A 23,017-nucleotide genomic window follows, 5' to 3' on the forward strand; every position below is an offset into this window, starting at 1 on the left:
ATCAAGGCTGTATATGGTCACTGTGCTTATTTAACTTTTATGCAGAGTACATCATGAGAAATGCTGGGCTGGAAGAGGCACAAGCTGGAATCAAGATTGCTGGGAGCAATATCAATAACCTCAGATAGCAGATGACACCACCCTTATGGCAGAAAGTAAAGAAGAACTAAAGAGTCTCTTGAGGAAAGTGAAAGAGGAGAGTGGAAAAACCTGGCTTAAAACTCAACATTCAGAAAACTAAGATCATTGCATCTGGTCCTATCACTTCATGGCAGATAGATGGGGAAACAGTGACAGACTTTATTTTTCTGGGCTCCAAAATCATTGCAGACGGTGACTGCAGCCGTGAAACTAAAAGACACTTGCTCCTTGGAAGAAAAGTTGTGACCAAGCTAGACAGCATATTACAAAGCAGGGGCATTACTTTGCCAACAAAGGTCCATCTAGTCAAAGCTGTGGTTTTCCAGTAGTGATGTATGGATGTGAGAGAATTATAAAGAAAGCTGAGCACCAGAGAATTGATGCATTTGAACTGTGGTGTTGAAGACTCTTGAGAGTCCCTTGGACTTCAAGGAGATCCAACCAGTCCATCCTAAAGGAGATCAGTCCTGTGTGTTCTTTGGAAGGACTGATGCTGAAGCTAAAGCTCCAATACTTTGGCCACCTGATGCTAAGAACTGACTCATTTGAAAAGACCCTGATGCTGAGAAAGACTGAAGGCAGGAGGAGAAGGGGATGACAGAGGATGAGATGGTTGGATGGCATCACTGACTCAATGGACATGAGCTTGAGTAAATTCCAGGTGTTGGTGATGGACAAGGAAGCCTGGTGTGTTGCAGTCCATGGTGTTGCAAAGAGTCGGACATAACTGAGTGACTGAACTGAACTGAACTGAACACATAATGGCTTTTTTCACTTAGCATAATATCCTCAATGTTTGTCCATGTTCTAACATGTATCACAGTTTCTTCCTTTGTAAGACTAAATAATATTCCATTGTATGTATATACGACATTTTGTTTGTTAAACTATCTGTTTATAGTTTCTGTGTGTTGATGGAAGAACAGATAGCTTCCATCTGTTGATGGAAACTTGGGTTGCTTGCACCTTTTGACTATTGTGAATAATGCTGCTATAAATATAGAGTGTAAATTTCTCTTTGAGAGTTTGCTTACAATCCTTTACATTACATTCCCACCATCAGTGCATAAGGTTTCCTGTTTCTCTGTATCTTGGCTAATATTTACCGTTAACATTTGCTGTTTTTTTTGTTTTTGTTTTTATTGATAGTAGCCATCTTATTTGGTGGGCTCCCCTGATGACTCAGATGGGAAGGAATCCACCTGCAGTGTCAGAGACCTGGATTCGATCCCTGGGTTGGGACGAACCCCTGGAGGAGGGCATGGCAACCCACTCCAGTATTCCTGCATGGAGAATCCCATGGACAGAGGAGCCTGGTGGCCTACAGTCCATGGGGTCACACAGAGTCGGACACGAGTGACTAACACTTTGACTTTTCATCTCATTTGGTGTGACAACTTTAGTGTTTTAAGTTTGCTTCCAGGTATGGTTGGGTGGGCAAGGATATATGCTTTATATCCATGAATTTACAAGGTTAACAGGTAGTGAATGTTTTAAAGCAATAGGAAATGCTGTGTTTCAGAAGACACTGATGAAGAGTATGCTTTGTGATAGGGTAGACAGTGTCAAAACATAAAAAAAATATTTTTAGTCTGCATTTTATTTTATTGAATCATTAAGAATGGTGATCATTGTGGAAACAAAAGTCTAAAGTGTATTTATTCAATGGATAATTCAGTCACTTGAAGCTTCATTATTTTAATTGGCAACAGTTAGGTAACAGTAATTTACTTTACCTTTTTATTCTTTTCGGTCAAAGATTTAAAAGGTTTTACTGCCAGCTTCAAGAAGCAAGCTGTAAAAATTAAGATAGTTTGATATTTTCATGCAGACCATCTGTTGTTGTAACTGGAGCTTGAGCAGGGCTGAGATGCCATAATGGGGGAAGATAAAACTGGGAGCTTTGGCAGCTTCATAGATCTGATTGTGGCATGGTTGGGCATGTGTTGACGTGTGGAAGGGTAGGCCTTGAACAAAGGGTATAAGTCTGCAAGAGAAACAACTATTACACAAGACTGACAGAGTGTCACACTGCCAATACCTGTTTCATCAGAAGTGAATCCAGGCAGTTGGTAGAGATGTGGGGACTGGATCTTCAGACCAAAGTTGTTTACAGTTGGAAGAGAGCAGTGATTCTTGACCTGGCACTGTTGACATTGGGCAGAATGATTCCTTAGTGTTGAGGACCGACTTGAGCATTGTAGGATGATCAGCAGCGCCTCTCTCCTCTGCTAAATGCCAGTAGCTCACATCTGCCTCAGCGCCCCCAGCTGGACAAGCCAAGATGTCTCCAGACATTGCCAGATGTCCCCAGTTGAGAACCAGTGGACTAGGTATTTACTAGGGCGCCATTGTCGTGTATCTAGTGTGTGTGTACATGTGTGCTCAGTCACCTCAGTTTTGTCTAACTCTTTGTGACCCTAGGGACTGTAGCCTGCCAGGCTTTCTCTGTCCAAGGTGTTCTCCAGGCAAGAATACTGGAGTGGGTCGCTGTGCCCTCCTCCAGGGGGTCTTCCTGACCCAGGGATCGAGCCTGCATCTCTTATGTCTCCTGCATGGGCAGGTGAGTTCTTTACCACTGGCACTGCCTGGGCAGCCCCAGTGTATCTAGTAGGTACTCCTTAACATGATTTGACTTACTACAGTTAATTGGGAATGCTTACTGGCCTTGTCTCCTAGACTTAAAAATTCTCGGTTTCTTACCTTTATTCTCTTTAGTGCCTAACGTTGTATATTGTCTAATAAGTAGAAGTTCAGGAAATGGTTGCCGAATTGATTTCAGAAGTATTTCAGCAAATGTTATTTTCTCCAACTTGATTATAAATTTCTTAAAGTCAAATAAACTGTTTTGTGTATTTATACAATAACTAATGTTGCTTAACCCCTTCTTACATGCCAGACCACTGTTAAGCACTTTGCTTGCATGTACTTGTTTAATCCTCACCTTCACTGTGTGAAGCTAAGTTCTAGTATTATCTCCATTTTTTAAAATTCAGTAGTTTACTTACTTTTGGTTGTGCCGGGTCTCCGCTGCTGCGTGGGGGCTTCTCTAGTGGTGGTGAGTCTCATCACGGGGTCCTCTCTTGCTGTGGAGCCCTGGCTCTGGGCACATGGACCTCTGTGGTTGTGGCACTTGGGCTTGGTTGCCCCACAGCATGTGCAGTCTTCCCAGGCCAGGGATTGAACCCATGTCCCCTGCATAAGCAGGCGGATGCATATCCACTGCACCACTAGGAAGTCCTTATCTGGATTTTTATACGTGGAAAAATTGAGGCCTATGTATTGTTGATGTTTATAAGTGGCAGAACTGAAAATTTAACCTATATCCAGAAGTGCAGCTCTAAACTGCACTCACGACTGTTTCTGCAGCCAAACGGTTCTCAGGTCCTTGTGTGAGGTCTTCAGTGAGTGACTACATAGAACCAACCCAATATAGTAGCCATCTGTCTGTAGGAGTGTCATCAGAGTTCCAGTCTAGCATGTCAAGAACTTTCATTTCTTCCTAGGTATTGCTTTTGTGAAAACATAATTTCATAAGTTACAAGCATTCCTGTTGGCGCCAGTAGACTAAGGACTGGTTGGAGACCACAGGAGAAGGGAAGTATATGGCCCGCCATCCTGCCTCTTTTGGAGTTATCTGGCTCACTTTCTTTAATGATGTTAGCTTCTTGACCAGGACCAACATGGAAATGCAATCACCCATTACCTGTTACTCATCCATTCTCACTATCATAGCCCAGAACTCAGCAAATAATAAGTAACTGGAAATGAGTAAGGCAAGTGTCCACTTTTGGGCTGCTGAGTTACTGGTGGAGGTGTATGGAAATAGTGTCAATAATGTACCAACTGGTGAATGCTAGGAGAGATGCACAGGAACAATGTTATGACAACTCAGAAGAGGAAGTGGTTGGGTCTAACTGGAGGACTTGGAGAGGCTTCATGGAGGAGACTGCATTTGTGACAGGTCTTAAGCGAGATACACCAGCCACAACAAATGGAGGAGAAGCGGAGAGAAGGGAAGAGGATGCCAAGTAGTATGAAATACAGGAAGAAGGGACTGTTCAGCTGAGCCAGCTTTTCTTGAAGTTAAGTATCAGAGAATGTATTCGTCTCAAAGGAGAAACTTAAATGTGGTTTTGTAAATCAGAGCTTGTTTGCAAATAGGGGAACACAAGACAGATGGGTATGTCTATGTGGTTCAAGGTGCTAAGGTTCTTGGTCTGTGGGAAGCTGTTGAATAGCTGGGAATATTGAGGAAGCTGTGTGGTGGTAGTTGAGTGGGACTTCAGCTAGACTGCGTGGAGGTGGCAGAGACAGTGTTTTGATAGGAAAGAGAACACAGACAGAGGGGATGTCTAAGTATGGGTGGATATAATGGGGAAGACTGGGGTTGTGTGAAAGAGTGGGAAAAAACTTAGTGTTGTGGAAAACCTGGAAGACAGGTAAGGAGTTTGGACACAGTTCAGCCAACAGTAGAGCTTCGGTGAGTATTTTCAGATTACCTTATCAGAGTTGAAACACCTGTGTTGTTCCCTGCCTCTGCATCAGGGCTTTGATTCTTTTTTAATTTCACAGCACTTAGCAAGGGACCTGGTTTGACAAATGCATACTGAGTTAGTTTTATTGGTCGTATTTAGAAAAGATCATAGAAGATCAGAGGCAGGCCAAATTAGTTATAAGGCTGTTGTATTAATGCCAAGAGGAATTAGGTCCTACATGACTCTTGAGAGTCCCTTGGACTGCATGGAGTTCAACCCTGAATATTCATTGGAAGGACTGATGCTGAAACTCCAATACTTTGGCCACCTGACGTGAAGAGCCAACTCACTGGGAAAGACCTTGACCCTGGGAAAGATTGAAGGCAAAAGGAGAAAGATGGCAGTAGGGGATGAGAGGGTGAGATGGTTAGATAACATCACTGACCCAATGAACATGAGTTTTAGCAAATTCTGGGAGACGGTGAAGGACAGGGAAGCCTGGCATGCTGCAGTCCATGGGGTCACAAAGAGTCAGACATGACTTAGAGACTGAACAGCAAAATGATAACTCTACAAGTGGAGGTGGAGAGGAGGGGACGGAAGCAAGTGGTGTGTGGGAACAGAAGTTAAGGGACAAGTGACTGTGGAGGGGTCTAGTGATATAGGAAGGTAGAGATGGACAATATGGATGTGATATGGTAGCAGTTTACATAGAGATTGAGGATGTCATTGCACCTCTAGGGAATGCTGGATTGGGAAGGGCGAGGAGGGTGTTGAGTTTAGCCTGGGGTGTTTTAGGGGAACCAGCATAATGTAATAGCTAGGAGCACAGAGTTTGAAATGGACAGCCCCTGGATCTGCCCTGTAAAATTAACTGTGTGTGACCTCAGGCACATGTATTTCTATAGTCAGTTTCCCAGTCAGTAATAGGATAAGAATCCTACCATTGTAGGATAAATGTTTGTGAAGGTCTTAGAACAGTGCCTACTGCATTAAGGCTATATCCTTATTTGTTCAGTAAAATCCAATTACTAGGGAGTTCTTCAAATCTGTATCTAAATACAGACTAATGAAGGGGATTAAAGGATAGAACGTGAATGACTTGATTTTTAAGCTAGTGGGCTACTTTTTCTCCCTGATACTCAAGGATTTTTGACTAAAGAACATTACTTTTGAGTTTAGTAGCACAGAAGTATTTTTCCATCCTTGGCATTTCCCCTTTCTTTTTGAATATGAACAGTTGGATTTTTTCATTGATAATATTTGGTGCATATATTTGGTGCATCCTGGAGAAGGAAATGGCAATCCACTCCAGTATTCTTGCCTGGAAAATTCCATGGACAGAGGAACCTGGCAGGCTACAGTCCATGGGGTCGCACAGAGTCAGCCACAAACTGAGCACATCCGCATATATTGGGGACATATGTTTGGTGCAGTATCTGCTAGTACACCATAATTCTCGTTGGAAGTAGATATGATAAAATATTATTACTAAAGCGATAGTAAAGTATTGAGTTTCATGTTCACAGCGGTGGTCTCTAGACAGCACCCGTTAATTACCAAAGGAGGGTGTTTATAACTTCTTTTCCTTAATTTTGAAGATATTTCTTAATTTGTAAAGACAATTCACTCCTTCTGCAGTTCCTGGGTCATTGAAGTGGGGAGAGTTACAATAGAATAAGCCAGAAACAGGTGAAGGCCAGAGTCATAGTGTGATGTCCTCAGGGTATTTCAAGGGTGCAGTAAAGTTTCAGTTTATGATTTCCTGGAATAAGTTTATAATCAGTACACAGGCTGTCTATGTTTTGGAAGAGAGTTCTTTTTGATTAATTCCCAGCTATCAGGTTTTTAAAATTTTTATTTTAAACCATTTTTTTTTTTACATTAAGTACTTCCCTTTCTGTCTCTTAGAGGAAATGTGAGAAAAGGATTTGACTTAACTTTGACGTGAGATTTAGTTTCACTTACAGAGAAAAGGGTTTCCTTGATAGCTCAGTTGGTAAAGAATCTGCCTGCAATGCAGGAGACCCCGGTTCGATTCCTGGGTCAGGAAGATCCCCTGGAGAAGGGATAGGGTACCCACTCCAGTATTCTTGGGCTTCCCTTGTGGCTCAGCTGGTAAAGAATCCACCTGCAATGCGGGAGACCTGGGTTCGATCCCTGGGTGTGGAAGATCCCCTAGAGAAGGGAAAGGCTACCTTCTCCAGTGTTCTGGCCTGGAGAATTCCATGGATTGTACAGTTCATGGCCTCGCAAAGAGTTGGACACAACTGAGTGACTTTCACTTTTCACTACAGAGGAAAACATAAACATGCAACATTTAGAAAACACAGAGAATTGGAATGGAGTGAAGTCAACAAATCTAATGGTGACCAGGACTGATATGATTTTGGTTTGGAAAGACCAGGTAGATTCTAGACTCCTTCAGGTGGGGGGAGTCACAGCTGCGAGGAGCAGAACCTTGAGAGGATATGGCGAAGAGATTTCCCTCCTAGAGTGGAGGGGAGGGAAGGAAATGAGAATGTGTGGCTTGGGCAAGAACTTCTTTGTTATGTACTGTTGACTGAAAAAAACAAAAACTGCACAAAGTGAGAGTTGTGAGTTAAGTTTTATGTGGGGCAAAATGAGGACTGTAGCCCAGGGAAGAGCCTCTCAAATAGCCCTGCAGAGCCACTCCAGAGAGGTAAGGGTGGAGGTCAAGTCCTCATTTTGACAGAAGTTTCCCAGAAAGGTTGCTGCTGGTTACGAGGAGCAGATGATGTCTCCATTAATGATTTTAGTGCTTTTCTAGACGTAAGAAGATGCAAGAAATTGGGCTCATAAAATCTTCTCCTGAAAAGATCTATCTGAAGGCCTGTTCTGCCAGTTTTTTCTCAGAGCCCAGAGTGCCTCATTCCTGATCTCCACCCTGAGCTCCTCTCAGAGGGTGTTGAAGGTCAGAGGATGCAGTGGCTAATGACTCCATCCTTGAAGAGGCAGATGGCAAGTGACAGGGTTTAATCGGCAGGAGTTTGGAAATACCATCTCCCAGTTTCCAGATCATCAAGTTTTGAGTGCTGAGAAGCCGTTGCAGGGAGGCAGATGGAGCATGATTTTGGACAGAATGTTGAAAACTGTGAAAGAACTGCCCCATGTTGTATCAGAGGAGTGAAACCTGGCTGTAAACTTGTGCTTATGTTCCTGAGAAAGTTACTTTCCTCTTTCCCTCTTGCCGCCCCACCCCGCCAAAGGCGTAAAATGTAAAAGAAAATCAAAGCAGCAGCAGACATCTCTCCCTTTTATTTTCTTTTTAAAACTCAGCTTAGTTATCCTTTTGACTATCTTATTTTTTCTATTAATTCTTCCTATATATTACACTTCTTTTCTTTGCAACACAGTTTGAAGAAACAGTCTGTTATGACAACTGAAGTAGCTTGAGCAGTATGTGTATATGTGTATGCGTTCTTATTTTACCTTAATCCAAACCACATGCTCTGGTGGCTACTGATGATGGGCTTATTCCTACTGACTCTAGATTTAAATCATTTCCATTTCTACTAAATTGTATTTTTCTCCTATATTTTTCATCTACATAGATACTGTTGCTGATGCTGAATACCCAGTGATTGTCCTTGAAAGTACAGAGAAATGTTTGAGTAAAACATTTAGTTATGTAAAATTGTTTTACCAATAGCCTATAAGACAATCTTTCCGTAAGACTTAGATGTCATGAACTCTAACTAGAGTGTGGTGTTTGATACTGTGGTGTTTGATAAATTGGCTGCACAATTTATTATTTGTCCAGAAAGAAAATATTTTCAGTAATTTGGCCCTGGAATAAAAAATTAGAGTTACCTCAAAGCAAAACCTTAAGTCATTTATAAATTTTAGGATGTATCTTCAGAAAAACTTCAGAATTTTCTTATGAGTATTTTTCAATGTATTTTCTCATTTATTTTTCTATCATCTTTGCCCAGATAAATTTCTGTTGAATCACTGATAGCCGATAGAGATCAGTCATGAATAAGTGCATCAAGTCTTATAATAGTAATAAAACTGATTACTATTTATTTCACTGTCATTTTCCATAATTCCATTGGTTTTCTTGTTGTTTTTTTGAATAGTTGGATGTTACTTCCAAATCGGTTTTTGAAAACTTTTTATCCCTCAATTTCCTCAGCCATGGTGGAAGTGATTGAATTATTTTCACACGATTTGTAGACTGTAGTGATTTAATCTGAAAGACTCCCAGATGCTTTGAGGAGAGCAATCATCCATCATTATAAAATGCTTATTAGCTCTGTACCCATGTGGACTGTGTGGTCTCATTCCACAGTGTGTGCAGTTTTTCCCCCAACAGATCAGGAAGTTTTGCACTTGACAGATGTAATTACTTGTGACCAAAGGGTGAGAAGCCTTTAGGTAATTTAGTAGCAACAGAAAGCTACCCTTCAAAGAATGAATTAACACATTCATCTGTGCATAACAGCCTGTGATACAAAAGCGATGCCTTTGTTAGCCAAAAGTGAACGAGGGTTAAGGGAGCTTTTCAAAGTGGAGAGCCCACTAGTGGTCCCATTTAATAGAGGAGCCTGGCACCCAAAAAAGTTGACAGTCACACCACTGGTGGGAGTTATAGAATACTCAAGACCAAATAGATGGAAATTTGCACAGTTTGTGACCTTCACTGTTGTCTATAACTAAGGGTTTATTAATGGGATGGGGATTATAGCAGTGACTAGAGTCATCAGTTTTCCAGCTCTTTGAGTCTGGTTGCCTTCCCACTGTACTACACTGTCTCAAAGCTCTTATTTTTCTTCCCAGAAATTATAAACTATAAAACATAGATAAGTAAAATCTATAAATAAGTATAGATATTAAGCAAAATAAACATGAACATTAAGCTTGGAAGTCCAGACAGTGGGTAGGGTCACACGAAAATCTTTCAGATGAAGAAAGAATTAGAAACCAACTTACTTGCTTTTGGTCGAGGAGCATAGTTTGCTTCATTTAGATTGGTTTGTTTTCCTAGAAAGCATCTGTGCGATCTTGCCGTGAGGGAGAGCTTGGAGGGCTGTCTCTTCTGTTCTGCCCTTTCCCCAGGCTTCTCTGAGTTGGGCGAGAAGCACTGCTTCTGGCTCAAGGGCTCCTCGGGAAAAGGGTATTTCAGAGCTGGCTTAGTAACTAGTGCAGACAGGGGGACAGTAGACTTTCTTTTTTAGTTGGCATCTCTCCACCACATTTATTTGGTTGAGAAACTAACATACATATGGTTCAGCTTTATATTGTAGTGGCTGTTTCTGGTTGAGGCTTGCAATCCCCTAATGTCTTCATTGTCCATAACACCCAAGTCACCATTTTAATCCAAGTATTTCTAGAGGGAATATTTTATTTGGAGTGCTTTGCAAGCCCTTGAAGTAAGCAACAGCCAGTGAAGTCTGAGATATTTTTCTAACCGGAAAAAGCCTCTCTTAACCCTTCTGTCATGAATCTGGCAGATTGTCAATTTAAAACACTGCAATGATTAGTTTATAAGATATATACCATTATTTAATTGCCCTCATAAATTCTGTCCTCCTTTGAGAAGCTCTCCAGTTGGTCCTATGATGAGGTCATTGGTCAAAACAAAGAATTGCCTCTAATAACAGTCATTCTTTTCCCCCCAAAAACCACACCTGCATTTAAAGTCTATAAATGTCATCTCTGAGGGTATTTGAAAAGAATGTGCAATTTGGTGGCAATTTCAGAAGCAAAATATTAAAACAAAGGTTTTTCAAGTTAAGCATTGCTGAAAAAATTTTCAGGCATGATTTGGCCAGAAGTTAACCACTAGTTTATTAGTTTGTTGTGGTTGAGACGGGCTGTCTGTGCTTTAGGACAGTGCACGTGTCTGAAGCCAGTGGGGCCAGGGGAGCAGTGTAGCCTTTGGGAGTAGAGCTTGAGGAATGCCTGTGTGTGAGAAATCCTGGGTAACATGAAGTTGCTATTCAGCTGGTCAATGGCCACACAGCTTCTGTATATGCTTATATACATTGTGTGGTCTGCCCTTGGCCCTCTTTTTCCAAGTTAATGTTTAGAGGTACTTACCTGAGGGTTGCCCTTATTGTTTTTCATTCACAGCCTACTAACAACTCAGGTCATTTTCACTGAAAGGGGAAGACAGGAAAGGGGAAGAGAGACAGGTTAGAAATGAGAATAAAGAATAGAGTGTCATTAAAATTTCAGAGGATCGGAGCATAGAGACCATTGCACTAGCTGCTCTGCTTTTCAGTATGGATGCAGATTTAGGAAGCATATGAATTCAGTAACGAGTTGTGGGTATGATGATGACTTTTTGTCAGACCTTCATGAACTGTGAGGAAAGAATTTATAATGTGAGTCTTGGCTTCCATTATTTTAACTGAGATTCTGCCTCTAATCAGCTATCTGATTAGTGAATGATAGATTTAATTTTGGAGTCCATGCTCTTTAATGTTGAGATTTTAAATAATTTCCCTCCCTAATTCATGAGTTATATAGAAACTTACTGTCTATGAAAAACAGTTTGAAATCTGAGGAGTTTTGTATAATGTGCACCTCAGTTGTACATTTTGCTTTGTTTTTCTGTCATTGCTTATTTTTTCTGTTTCCTGTTCTAAGCAGTAGGCTCCTTGTAACTCTTGTGTGTTTCAGAATCCTTAGCACATAGCACAGCTGGGCTCAATCATTTTGATGAATGAATATTTGTATAAACTAATAGCAAAACAAAGGAAAACAGTTAATAAGATTGGGGGATATTTCACATTAATCACAAGAAATGATGTAACTATGAAAATAATAGTAATGGAAGTGCCTTGTTTTTTATATAGTTAAGAATTTTGGAGAATTCTCCTGAAAAATTGAATTACTTCATAATTACTCAACTAGTGTGGACTAACTACTCATTTAATAATTATTGAGTAGTGTAAACTCAGATTTCACATGATAATTTTGGTTCATATTATGTTCTGTGTTTATTTCTCATGTGATACCTTGTTTCTTAGCCAGTTAGATGTTAATTCTGGTAAGTTTATGAGAAGAGGCCATACCCATCTAATCATATAAAGGGTTAACACAACTGTAATTTAAATTTCCCATTTAATATTTGGAGAATGCTAACTCTAAAGCCATTAATGTAATGACATTAAAATGTTTTGTTTACATCAGCTGTCCAAATATAAATACTTTTGTTGTTGTTCAGTTGCTAAGTCATGTCTGATTCTGTGACCCCATGGACTGCAGCACGCCAGGCTTCCCTGTCCTCCACTGTCTCCCAGAGTTTGCTCAAACTCATGTCCTTTGAGTCAGTGATGGCATGCAACCATCTCATCTCTGTCGCCCCCTTCTCCTCTTGCCCTCAGTCTTTCCCCGCATCAGTCTTTTCCAGTGAGTTGGCTCTTCATATCAGGTGGTCAGAGTATTAGAGCTGCAGCTTCAGCATCAGTTCTTCCAGTGAATATTCAGGATTGATTTTGTTTAGGATTGACTGGTTTGATCTCCGTGCAATCCAAGGGACTCTCAAGAGTCTTCTCTAGCACCATAATCCGAAAGCATCAGTTCTTCAGTGCACACTTTCACCGTTCCCTTAATTCCCAGTTTATTTGTAGAAAACGGTTGGATCCTGGCATCTGACTATGTGATCTTGGGACAGAGCTCATACAGATGGTGCTTCCTCTCCTCTCAGGCTGTGCTGGCTACATGTGCAGTCCTTTTGTGCATGATTGAAGTGAGGATGCCTTGTATCTGTTACACAGCAGGCTCCCTTAAATCTCTTAAATCCCAGATCTCTTCTGTTTTGCATTCTTTCGTTGTGGTCTTTACAAGTCCAGCTTGTGTGGGCATGTACCCACATTCAGTGTGCCTGTGTTTTGTGGCTTCAATTTAGGCAGCCAGTTTGGAAAACAGTCTTTTGTGTTTGTTCATTTATTTATTTGTTTCAAATTGCTCAAGATTGCTAGAGAGCTCAGGACCTAATAGGATGAGGAAAACCATGCAGTGACTGAGATTCTGTTATTGTCAAATGTTTCACTTCACTAGTCTTTGATCTCTACATTAGAAGCTTATATCCAGGATTAATGAGTCCAAGTGATGGATGAATTATGTTTATTATAACTGGTGAAAGGTTGTTTCTTTCAAACTCCCTCTCTCTCTTTCAATGTATTTTTGAGAGCATTGCATTGAAGGGATCCATCTAACGTTTATGTCAGAGTTTTCATGATTCGGTGCAAAGTATTTTAAGAAAATATTTTTGTGGCTTGGTGTAGAACACATCCTGTAATTTCCTGTTGGGGAAACACATGAATCAGATGGTTATTGAATATGTATGTTATCCGTTTTGTGGCCTTTTTGTAGTTTGGTTTTGAAGTTCTAAACTGACCACCCCTGTTAACTCAGGATGCTTCTGAATGTATTTACTCCCTTTGTACTTATCCCTCTCGACTCTGAGGTGTATATCCTGGGTATCCAAATTAACCTTGCTATTATCCAAGGGACAGTATCATTAGAAAGGAATTGATAATCACACTGAATCGTGTAATGTTCAAGACCAAATAAAGATAAATTTGGATACAATTTATGGGCTTCATTGATGTGCATAAGAATTTATCATCTTATATTAATATTTCAGTAAGCTGAATTAGTATAGCTCTTATCAGGTTTTGAGCATTAATAAAATTGTGTTAAGAGTAGTAGCTCGTGTTTTACTGGCTTGCTGCTCCAGTCCTCAAATTACATGATTTCCAGACCCCCAAAGTTCTTTTCTTACCTACTGATTTTTTAGAAATCCTAGGGACTGTCTCATGCATTTCCAGAGAAATGGCTCCTGCTGCTGTTACCATTGCCTTTCTGGGGCATGCACTTCTTTCTGATGCTCAGCTGAGAAAAATATTTTGCTGTTGATGCCCTATCCAGAGGTGAGATAAAGACCAAGATACAGATTTTCAAAGAAAGATCACAGAAACCGATTTCCCAATTTTCATATTCTACATGGATGAAGGAGAGTGGCTCTGGAGAGAGGATTTGGTGAGAAGGATTCCTTGGGAGAGCTTTGCTGTGAGTCTTATATCTTTCAGTAGAGTGATGGGAAACTGTCAGTGGAACCAGTGGATCTTGACATGAGTTTCCTGTAATTAATAGGGGGCACAGTGGTCTGGTGAACTCATCCTTTAGGAAATTGATGTAGACTGTGACTCATAAAACAGACAGCTGATCCCCTAAGGGGGTGACTGTATTTCTAATTGGTGGCATCTTAAAAATGTGTGAATGCTAAGGATGTGTTGGGGAACCTAGGATAGAAATGTTTACCTGTGATCATTTAAAAAGGGGATCAGGCCAGAGGGTAGGGAACCCATCAGTAAGACACTGCGGGGTATATTCCAGGGATAGAAGCTGAGAAGGGTGAGGAGTGGCTAGCAAAGGAGAGACTTTGGGGAAGCTGCAGGTAGAGGGACTTCAGGGGAGTGAGTTTCTAAAGAACCTATATAAATACCCGCAAGAGAGAGTTGGCCTTAGCCACTTCCCTGGCCAGAGAACAAGAATCTTTTGTTATTAAGTATCAAGTGGGAACTTTCCTCCCCAGTAACCCCCAGTAGTCCTGAAAAATGGTTATTAACAGAAAGAAGTAAATGGGAAATTAGGTTTGTGGAAAAGAAAAGAAGTCGGCTAGGGTTTACACCTTACAGAACATAGGTTTACCCCTGCAACAGTGTGGGATGGGAGTGTAGGGAATTTAGAGACTTCCATCTTCCTGAATGTCCAGAAAAGTCCTGGGGACTGTCCAGAGTCTTATCCTGAGAGCTCGTGAAGGACTGTTTCCTCTGAGCAGATTTAGGACAATGGAGGAAAAGTCAACTGGATTTTAGCAGGACATTCATGCTTAGGATCCCAGTGGTTTTTTTGACATAATCAATTCAGATTTCTCACTTGACCAATACTGATTTATAATCAGTGACAAAAATGTAGATAAGACTTTTCTCCTTTTGCATTACACCCTCTAAGAGGAGGAGAAGTTATGTTTTATTTCCTCAGTGCTTTGCAAAGTTCGGTGGAAGACTTTGAGGCTTTTACTTACAGTTATTTTTATTTCAGACCCTTCAAGCTGAGCCAGGGACACGTTTGAGAAATTGCTGTCATACAGGCTGTACTCAGAAATCTAGTACAAGCTTTTATTTTTGTACCAGAGCACATCTCAGTTTTAAACATGCATGCGCACAGTGTCCCACTAAGAAGAGTGTGTAGCATATAACTCTGCCCAAACTTGACCAGCATCATACTGAGTACTCTTTGGAAAGTGCTGACCACGAGGTGGCAACACATTCAGGAATGTGCTAAGTAAAAATACCAATTTGATATGGCAGTATAGAAAAGGATACCATGCCATTTGGGGCTTCCCAGGTGGTGCTTGTGGTAAAGAACCTGCCTGCCAATGCAGGAGACATAAAGAGACGGGGAACTTCAATCTCTGGGCCAGAAAAATCCCCCAAAGGAAGGCATGGATACCCTCTCCAGTATTCTTGCCTGGGGAATCCCTTGGACAGAGGAGCATGGCAGGCTACAGTCCATAGGGTTGCAAAGAGTTGGACATGACTGAAGCAACTTAGCACGCATGCATGGACCATGCCATTTAAGATTTATGTTGGCGAGCTGAAACTGTAATTTGAAGAATCCATGCTTCTCTTTTTCTGCCATGAACTGAATGATCACTCCTGAGAGGGTGAGCTATGGTGCAGCAGTGTCAGAACCAACCTATGGCGTGTTAGAAGTGAAGGATCTCAGGCGTGCCCCAGACCTATTGACTGAGAACCAGCATTTTAACAAGATCTCCAGGTGTTACTTGTACATCTTAAAGTCTGAGAAGATCTGATCTAGAGAATCACATCTCAGATCATCTTTGATAGCAGCATTCTTGTCAAATTGTTACTTGGGTAGAATTTCAACTTTTCGTGAGCAGAGAGCGAACCCGTTATCTAGACTTGGCTTAGTGCCGGCTATAACAATCACGTCATACAGTGACCCATTATTTGGCATTGCTGGGGAATGGTTGTCAACTCTGGCAAGGCCAACATCCTGCTTAGAGCAATGCCAGTGGGCACCACAGGTTACTATTTCAGAACCAAAGGGAAAATGCGGTGTGAAACATTCTTGGAACATATTTTTTTCCCCCTTCTCAAAATATCATGAGCAATGTATAGGGTGCTGAAAATATGGGAAACAGGTAAATACTTTAAATTTTATTTTTAGGATTATTTGACCAGATTTCATAAAGTACTTGCAAATTTATTAGTTGGAATTGTCTGTGCCTGCATTTCAGAATCAAATCTGTTACAGTGGGATCCTTTCCCCACCACATTCTAATCATGTGAATTCGGGCACATTACCACAGTGCCCCTAGCCTGAGTTTCTATGTGTGTGACCTCGGATCAGTAACATCTACCTTAGAGGTCAGTTTTCATTCCAATTCCAAAGAAGGGCCGTGCCAAAGAATGTTCAAACCACTGCATGATTGCACTCATTTCACTTGCTAACAAAGTGATGCTCAAAATCCTTCAAGCTAGGCTTCAATATAGTACATGAACCAAGAACTTCCAGATGTTCAAGCTGGATATGGAAAAGGCAGAGGAACCAGAGATCAAATAGCCAACATCCATTAGATAATAGAAAAAGCTAGAGAATTCCAGAAAAACATCTACTTCTGCCTCATTGACTACACTAAAGCCTTTGACTGTGTAGCTTACAACAAACTGTGCAAAATTTTTAAAGAGATGGGAATACAAGACCACCTTGTTTGTCTCCTGAGAAACTTGTATGCTGGTCAAGAAGCAATAGTTAGAACTGGACATAGAACAACAGACTGGTTCCAAATTGGGAAAGGAGTATGTCAAGGCTGTGTATTGTCACCCTGTTTATTTAATTTGAGAGTACATCATGCAAAATTCTGGGCTAGATAAAGCACAAGCCAGAATCAAGATTGCCAGGAGAAATATCAATAACCTCAGATATGCAGATGACATCACTCTTATGACAGAAAGCGAAGAGGAACTAAAGAGCCTATTGGTGAAGGTGGAAGAGGACAGTGAAATAGCTGGCTTAAAACTCAAAAAGCATTCAAAATATTAAAACATTAAAAAACAAAAATCATGGCTTCTGGTTCCATCACTTCATGGCAAATAGATGGGGAAACAATGGAAAGAGTGAGAGACTTTATTTCCTTGGGCTCCAAAGTCACTGCAGGTGGTGACTGCAGCCCTGAAATTAAAAGACACTTGCTCCTTGGAAGAAAAGCAATGACCAACCTAGACAGCATATTAAAAAGCAGAGACGTTACTTTGCCTACAAATGTCCATATAGTCAAGGCTATGGTTTTTCCAGTAGTCATGTATGAATGTGAGAGTTGGACTATAAAGAAAGCTGAGCACCAAAGAGTTAATGCTTTTGAAGTGTGGTGTTGGAGAAGACTCTTGAGATTCCCTTGGACTGAAACAAGATCAAATCACTCAATCCTAAAGGAAATCAACCCTGAATATTCATTGGAAGAACTGATACTGAAGCTGAAACTCCAATACTTTGGCCACTTAATGTGAAGAGCTGACTCCTTGGAAAAGACCCTGCTGCTGGGAAAGATTGAAGGGAGAAGGAGAAGGGGATGACAGAGGATAAGATGGTTGGATGGCATCACCGACATGAGTTTGAGCAAGCTCCAAGAGATGTTGAAGGACAGGCATGTCTGGCGTGTTTCTTTCATGGGGTCGCAAAGAGTGGGACATGGCTGAGCGACTGAACAACGACCTTGCCAGGCTGTTATGAGGATTAAATCGCAGGACGTACTGCCTAAGGCACAGCTCTGTTTACTGTCACCAGTGTTCTCATGAAAATCCTCATTAGGCCATTAAACAAGGCTTTCATCCCATGATGGATTTCTGAGTTCCTACAAGGAACACACATAAAAAAATATTAAAAAACACAGAACTGACTTAATTTAAAAGAAATCATTCACATTATTGGCTTCCTTAGTAGCTCAGACAGTAAAGCAGCCACCTGCAATGCAGGAGACCCAAGTTTGATCCCTGAGTCAGGAAGATCCCTTGGAGAAGGAAATGGCAACCCACTCCAGTATTCTTGCTTGGAGAATTCCATGGATGGAGGAGCCTGGTGGGCTGCAGTTCATGGGGTCGCAAAGAGTTAGACACTGACTGAGTGACTCACACACACATACGCATCCACATTATTAGGGTGTTTTAGCATTGTACTAGAAAAAAGTAGTTAATAGGTTTTGTTATTTTTAATTCAAGATAAAACATTTTTATGTCAGTGACTGATGGGTATTCTGTAAGCACAGATGCCCTTTGGGAAACTCGCCCACCTGCCCTCTGAGCTGCTGCTACTCTGGAATACGGGTTCCTCCTGGAGGTCTCTGTGCTCCTATTGATGGTTGCTTGTGGAGAGTTCCTTGTTTTCACACCGTTGGTCCCAGGGCATGATAGCTTATAGGTGGTGAGTCTATTTTTTTTCCTGAATCACTGGGAAAAGAAGGAAAGAGGCATTCCCAGCTTAAATATTTCAACTATAAATGGTTTAAATGCACTGGGAACCAATTTAGCACAGGGGAAATATATTACTTCAGTGGGAAAATGCATTCTATGCCCTAATCATACTTCAAGATCAAAATTGGCATGGGGTGGACTTTTAGAACAAAATGCACTTGGAAACTAAAGAATCTCTCTTTCTAATCGATCACGAGACTATTTAAATGATGGTTTGGAATCTAGTGGACGTGGAAGTTGGTCTGTTGCTTTCAGTAGGCCCGTTTCCCCGAGGGTCGCAGCAGCTCTAAGCCCACTGTGGTCCTGGCGCTCTTGTCCAGAGGGCTCTGTGGGCCCGCAGCCAGGCCATTCAGCATCAACATTCCCCTGTTAGCCAAAGGCCTCCGGTGGCCTGGTTATGCAAATGACTGGGATTTGGGTTTGACTTTATGGGCAGAGGTATTCTCTTTACTCTGCTCGACCTGAACAAGGAAGGTTTTTAGTCTCTTGATGGCTCTCCTATGGGGAGCTGTGGGTAAAGCTGACATTCTGGGCAGAGAGGTGGAGAGACTGGAAAACCCTGAGCCTTTGATGATGGCCTTCACTTTCTGGATTAACCAATACCAAAGCTTCTTTTACTCCTATGTCTCCTGTTTTATGGACTGATGTGTTTATGTCATTTAAACCACTTTGAACTGGGTTTTCCATCTCTTGTTTTCAAAACCTTGTGACTGATTTAAGAATTAGAATAAAGTGCTTCTAACACAACATGTGGGCAGAATCTTTTAGGATCTTGTAATCCATGAGTCATGAATTCTCTTAGGGTTGGAGAGTTTGGGTAAGAGTCTGGTTTGCTAGAGTATCTGATAAGCCTTTGTCCACTGTTGCAGTGAACTCTTGTTTGATTTCTCATAGGTTATTGATTATATCCTCTCACTGGTAGGATTTTCTCTCTCTCCTCTCCCTTGCTCTCTTGAGAATTTAGCTCAACCAGATGTGTTGCCCTCCTGGGCAGTGCAGGGCGCAGGGTGTGGACTGGAAGGAAGCAAGCCTGCTGGTAATAAATTCCTTTTGCTAAAAAAAAGACTGGGTCTGAATTGGCGCAGTTGATCGTGACATGTGAGGTGGAGGGCTTCTGCTGGGTAAGCCGAGCAGACAACTGGGGTCCTTTTCAGTTTGACAGGAGGCAAGTGTGGTGCTTGGCATCACAGCTAACTAGGGTGTGGGCTTTATATCCTGTGATACAGGCTGCTGACAAAAACCTTAACTCTGATTTTGCTTACTTCTATATCCTAAGTTGTCTGAATAGCTACTCTTTTCCCCTGCCCCAGAGGTTGTTTTCACTCTTAATGCTTTATCTCTGCTCTAAGACTCAACATTGAGAATAAAGTCATTATCCAGGATGGGAATAGAAATTTTTCCATTTTTATTGGAAAGGAGAGGATCAGCCTGTTGCTGAAAGTTCTCAGCTTTAGGGAGTTTGAATATATTCTTAGAGATCATTCCTTTTTTCCACTCTGTCTTATAACTGCTGTCCAATATTTTAAGATGTGGATAAGCTAGTGTTCTGATTTTACAGTGCCATGTAACAAACCAACTCAAATATTAGTGCCTTGAAACTGCACTATTCATTTTATTCATGAATCTGCAATTTGGGCAGGGTGCGGTGGGACTGCTCCTCACTGTTTTACTCAGTGTCCCCTAGGGTGATTTTGAAGGCAGAGGGGAGCTGCAGTCATCTGAAGGCTCACTCACGTCTCCTGGTTGATGCTGAAACTGGCCTCGGGTTCTTTGGGCATTTCTTTCTCTATGCTGTCTCTTCAGCGTGGTCCTTTAGGGAGTAGACTTCTTACATGTACAATCAAGACTTCCAGAGTTCACGTCCCAAGTGAGAAGAGAGCCAGGAAGAGGCTGTATTGCCCTGCTTGCTTTGCTTTGGCTGCACTGGGCCTTTGTTATGCAGCAAGGGGGCGTCTCATGGGGGTTTGCTGCTCAGTCGTTGCTTGCATGGGCTGAGTTGCCCTCCAGCACTCAGGATTTTAGTTCCCCAACCAGGGATCAAACCTGTGTCTGTTGCACTGGAAAACAAATTTTCAACCACTGGGCCACTGGAGAAATTCCATGATTTTTTATTTTAAATGTTAACGTTGTATTTAAAGTTTGTTGAGTATAGGAACTGTGTCACAGCACTTGAGCAGTTAAATGCAGTAGGAGTGGAATAACCTTATTTTTAGATAGTCTATACATGGCATACTTTTTTCCTTACAGTTTTATTTATATACCATAAAATTCACTCATTTTAACTCATAATTCAATGTTTTTAAATAAATTTGCACAGTTCATTTGAACTTAATAATTCAGTGTTTTATTTTTAGTGAATTTATACAGTTGTCACAGGCATTATCACAGTCCAGTTTTAGAATATTTCATTACCACAGTAAAATTCCTTATGTCCATTTACAGTTAATCCATAGTCCTAGGCAATCACTTAATCTGCTTTCTGTCTTTCCAAATTTCCTTTATTGGGATATTTCATGTAAATGGGATCGTATATTGTATGTCACTTGTTTTTGGCTTTTTTCACTTAGCATAACGTTTTTGAGGTTCTTCCATGTTATAACATCAGTGAGTTCTTCGCTCCTTTTTATTGCTGAATAGTATTCTGTTGTATGGACATACCATATATATTTCTTAACCATTCAGCAGTTGATGGACATTTGAATTGTTTTCTGCTTTTTGGCTGTTATGAATAATGCTGCTGTGAACACTTGTTACAAGTTTTTATGTAGACAAATATCTTTATTTCCCTTTGCTATACACCTAGGTGTGAGACTGCTGAGGTGTATGATAAATGTATGTTTAACTTTTTAAGGAAATGCCTGTTTTTCAAAGTGGCTGCACCATCTACATTTCTGTCAGTAATTTATGAAGGTTCCTGTTGGAATAAATCTTTTTAAGGTGTTTTGAAGTCTGTTCTCTGGGTTGAATGAGAGCAGATTTGTGAATGAACTTAGTTTGTGGGCAGATATATTTCTTGGCATTTTCAGGCAACAGTTGAGGGAGTGTGGCTGCTTTCCCAAGAAAGGTGAAACAGGAAAAGTAGAGAAAACACAGTGGAGGGAAAGACAGCTTTGTCCTCAATCATTCGAGGAACCACTGTTTAGTTTTTATTGTTGTTGTTGATGTTGTCATTTTTTTAGTGAACTGACAGCATTATATCAGCTTGGGTGTACCACATGATAGGACTTCCCAGGTGGCACTAATGGTAAGGAGCCTGCCTGCAGGAGACAAAAAACACGTGGGTTCAATCCCTAGGTCCGGCGGATCACCTGAGGAGGGCATGGTCACCCACTCCAGTGTTCTAGTCTGGAAAATCCCGTGGACGGAGGAGCCTGGTGGGCTACGGTCCATAGGGTCACAAAGAGTTGGGCATGGCTGAAGTGACTTAGCACACACACATGCACCACATAATGGTCCAATATTTGTGTATATTGTAAAATGATCACCACAGTAAGTCTAGTTAGCAACCATCACTTTACATGGTTACAGTTTGTTTTGTTTTGTTTTTTTACTGTGATGAGAACTTTTAAGATCTACTCCATTAGCAACTTTCAAATATGTAATTCAGTATTATTAACTATAGTCACCATTCTGTACATTACATCACTGCTGCTGCTAAGTCGCTTCAGTCGTGTCTGACTCTGTGCAGCCCCATAGACGGCAGCCCACCAGGCTCCCCCGTTCCTGGGATTCTCCAGGCAAGAACATTGGACTGGGTTGCCATTTCCTTCTCCAATGCATGAAAGTGAAAAGAGAAAGTGAAGTTGCTCAGTCGTGTCCAACTCTTAGCGACCCCATGGACTGCAGCCTCTCAGGCTCCTCTGTTCATGGGATTTTCCAGGCAAGAGTACTGGAGTGGGTCACCAGTGCCTTCTCTGACCTTACATCACTAGGACTGACTTATTTTATAACTGGAAGTTTGTACCTTTTTACCCCTTTTACCTATTTTGCCCCCCTCTCACCCTCTGCCCCTGGCAGTGACCAGTTTATTCTCTGTTTTCACTGTTTTGTTTCTTTAAGATTCCATATATGAGTAAGAGCACATGGTACAGTATTTATCGTTCTCTGCCTGACTTATTTTAATAATTTAATGTTCTCAGGGCTAATCATACCTGCAAGATTTCTTTCTTTTACGTGACTGAATGATATTCCTGTATGTGTATGTGTGTATGTATCACATTTTTTAAAAAATCCATTCATCCATCCATGGACACAAGTTTTTTCACATTATATATATTGTGTTTATGTGTTAGTTGCTCAGTCGTGTCTGACTCTTTGTGACCCCATGGACTGTAGTCCGCCAGGCTCCTATATCAGTGGGTTCTCCAGGCAAGAACACTGCAGGGGGTTGCCAGTTGCTCCTTCAGGGGATCTTCCTGACCCAGGGATTGAACCTGGGTCTCCCATGATGCAGACAGATTCTTTACTGTCTGAGCTGCCAGGGAAGCCCCTAATAGTAGCTCTGTTCTAATTTTGGGGGAACATCCATACTTTTTTCTGTAATGGTAGTACTAATTTATATTTCCATCAACAATTCGTAAGGGTTCCCGTTTGTCAATATACTCACCAGCACTTGTTAGTTCATGGTTTTTGATAGCATGTTATCAAATACATACAAATACAAGGGGTATCTCATTGTAGTTTTTATTAGTATTTCCCTAATGAGTAATAATGTTGAACACTTTTTCATGCACCTGTTGGCCATCTGTAAGTTTTTTCCTTGAAACAGTATCTATTCAGATCTTGTGCCCATTTGTTAATTAGACTTTTTTTTGCTGTTGCGCTGTACAAGCCTTTTATATATATTGGATATTAAAACCTTAT

At 41.2% G+C, this 23,017-nt stretch overlaps 1 protein-coding gene across 2 annotated transcripts in view; it reads left to right on the plus strand.

Annotated features, from left to right (window-relative positions):
- Positions 1-23,017, plus strand: part of ARHGAP42 (Rho GTPase activating protein 42) — a 321,353-nt gene that overhangs the window by 128,523 nt on the left and 169,813 nt on the right. The gene's annotated exons all lie outside the window — the stretch shown is intronic.

The sequence above is a fragment of the Muntiacus reevesi genome, chromosome 9, assembly GCF_963930625.1.
Source record: "Muntiacus reevesi chromosome 9, mMunRee1.1, whole genome shotgun sequence".
Taxonomy (NCBI): domain Eukaryota; kingdom Metazoa; phylum Chordata; class Mammalia; order Artiodactyla; family Cervidae; genus Muntiacus; species Muntiacus reevesi.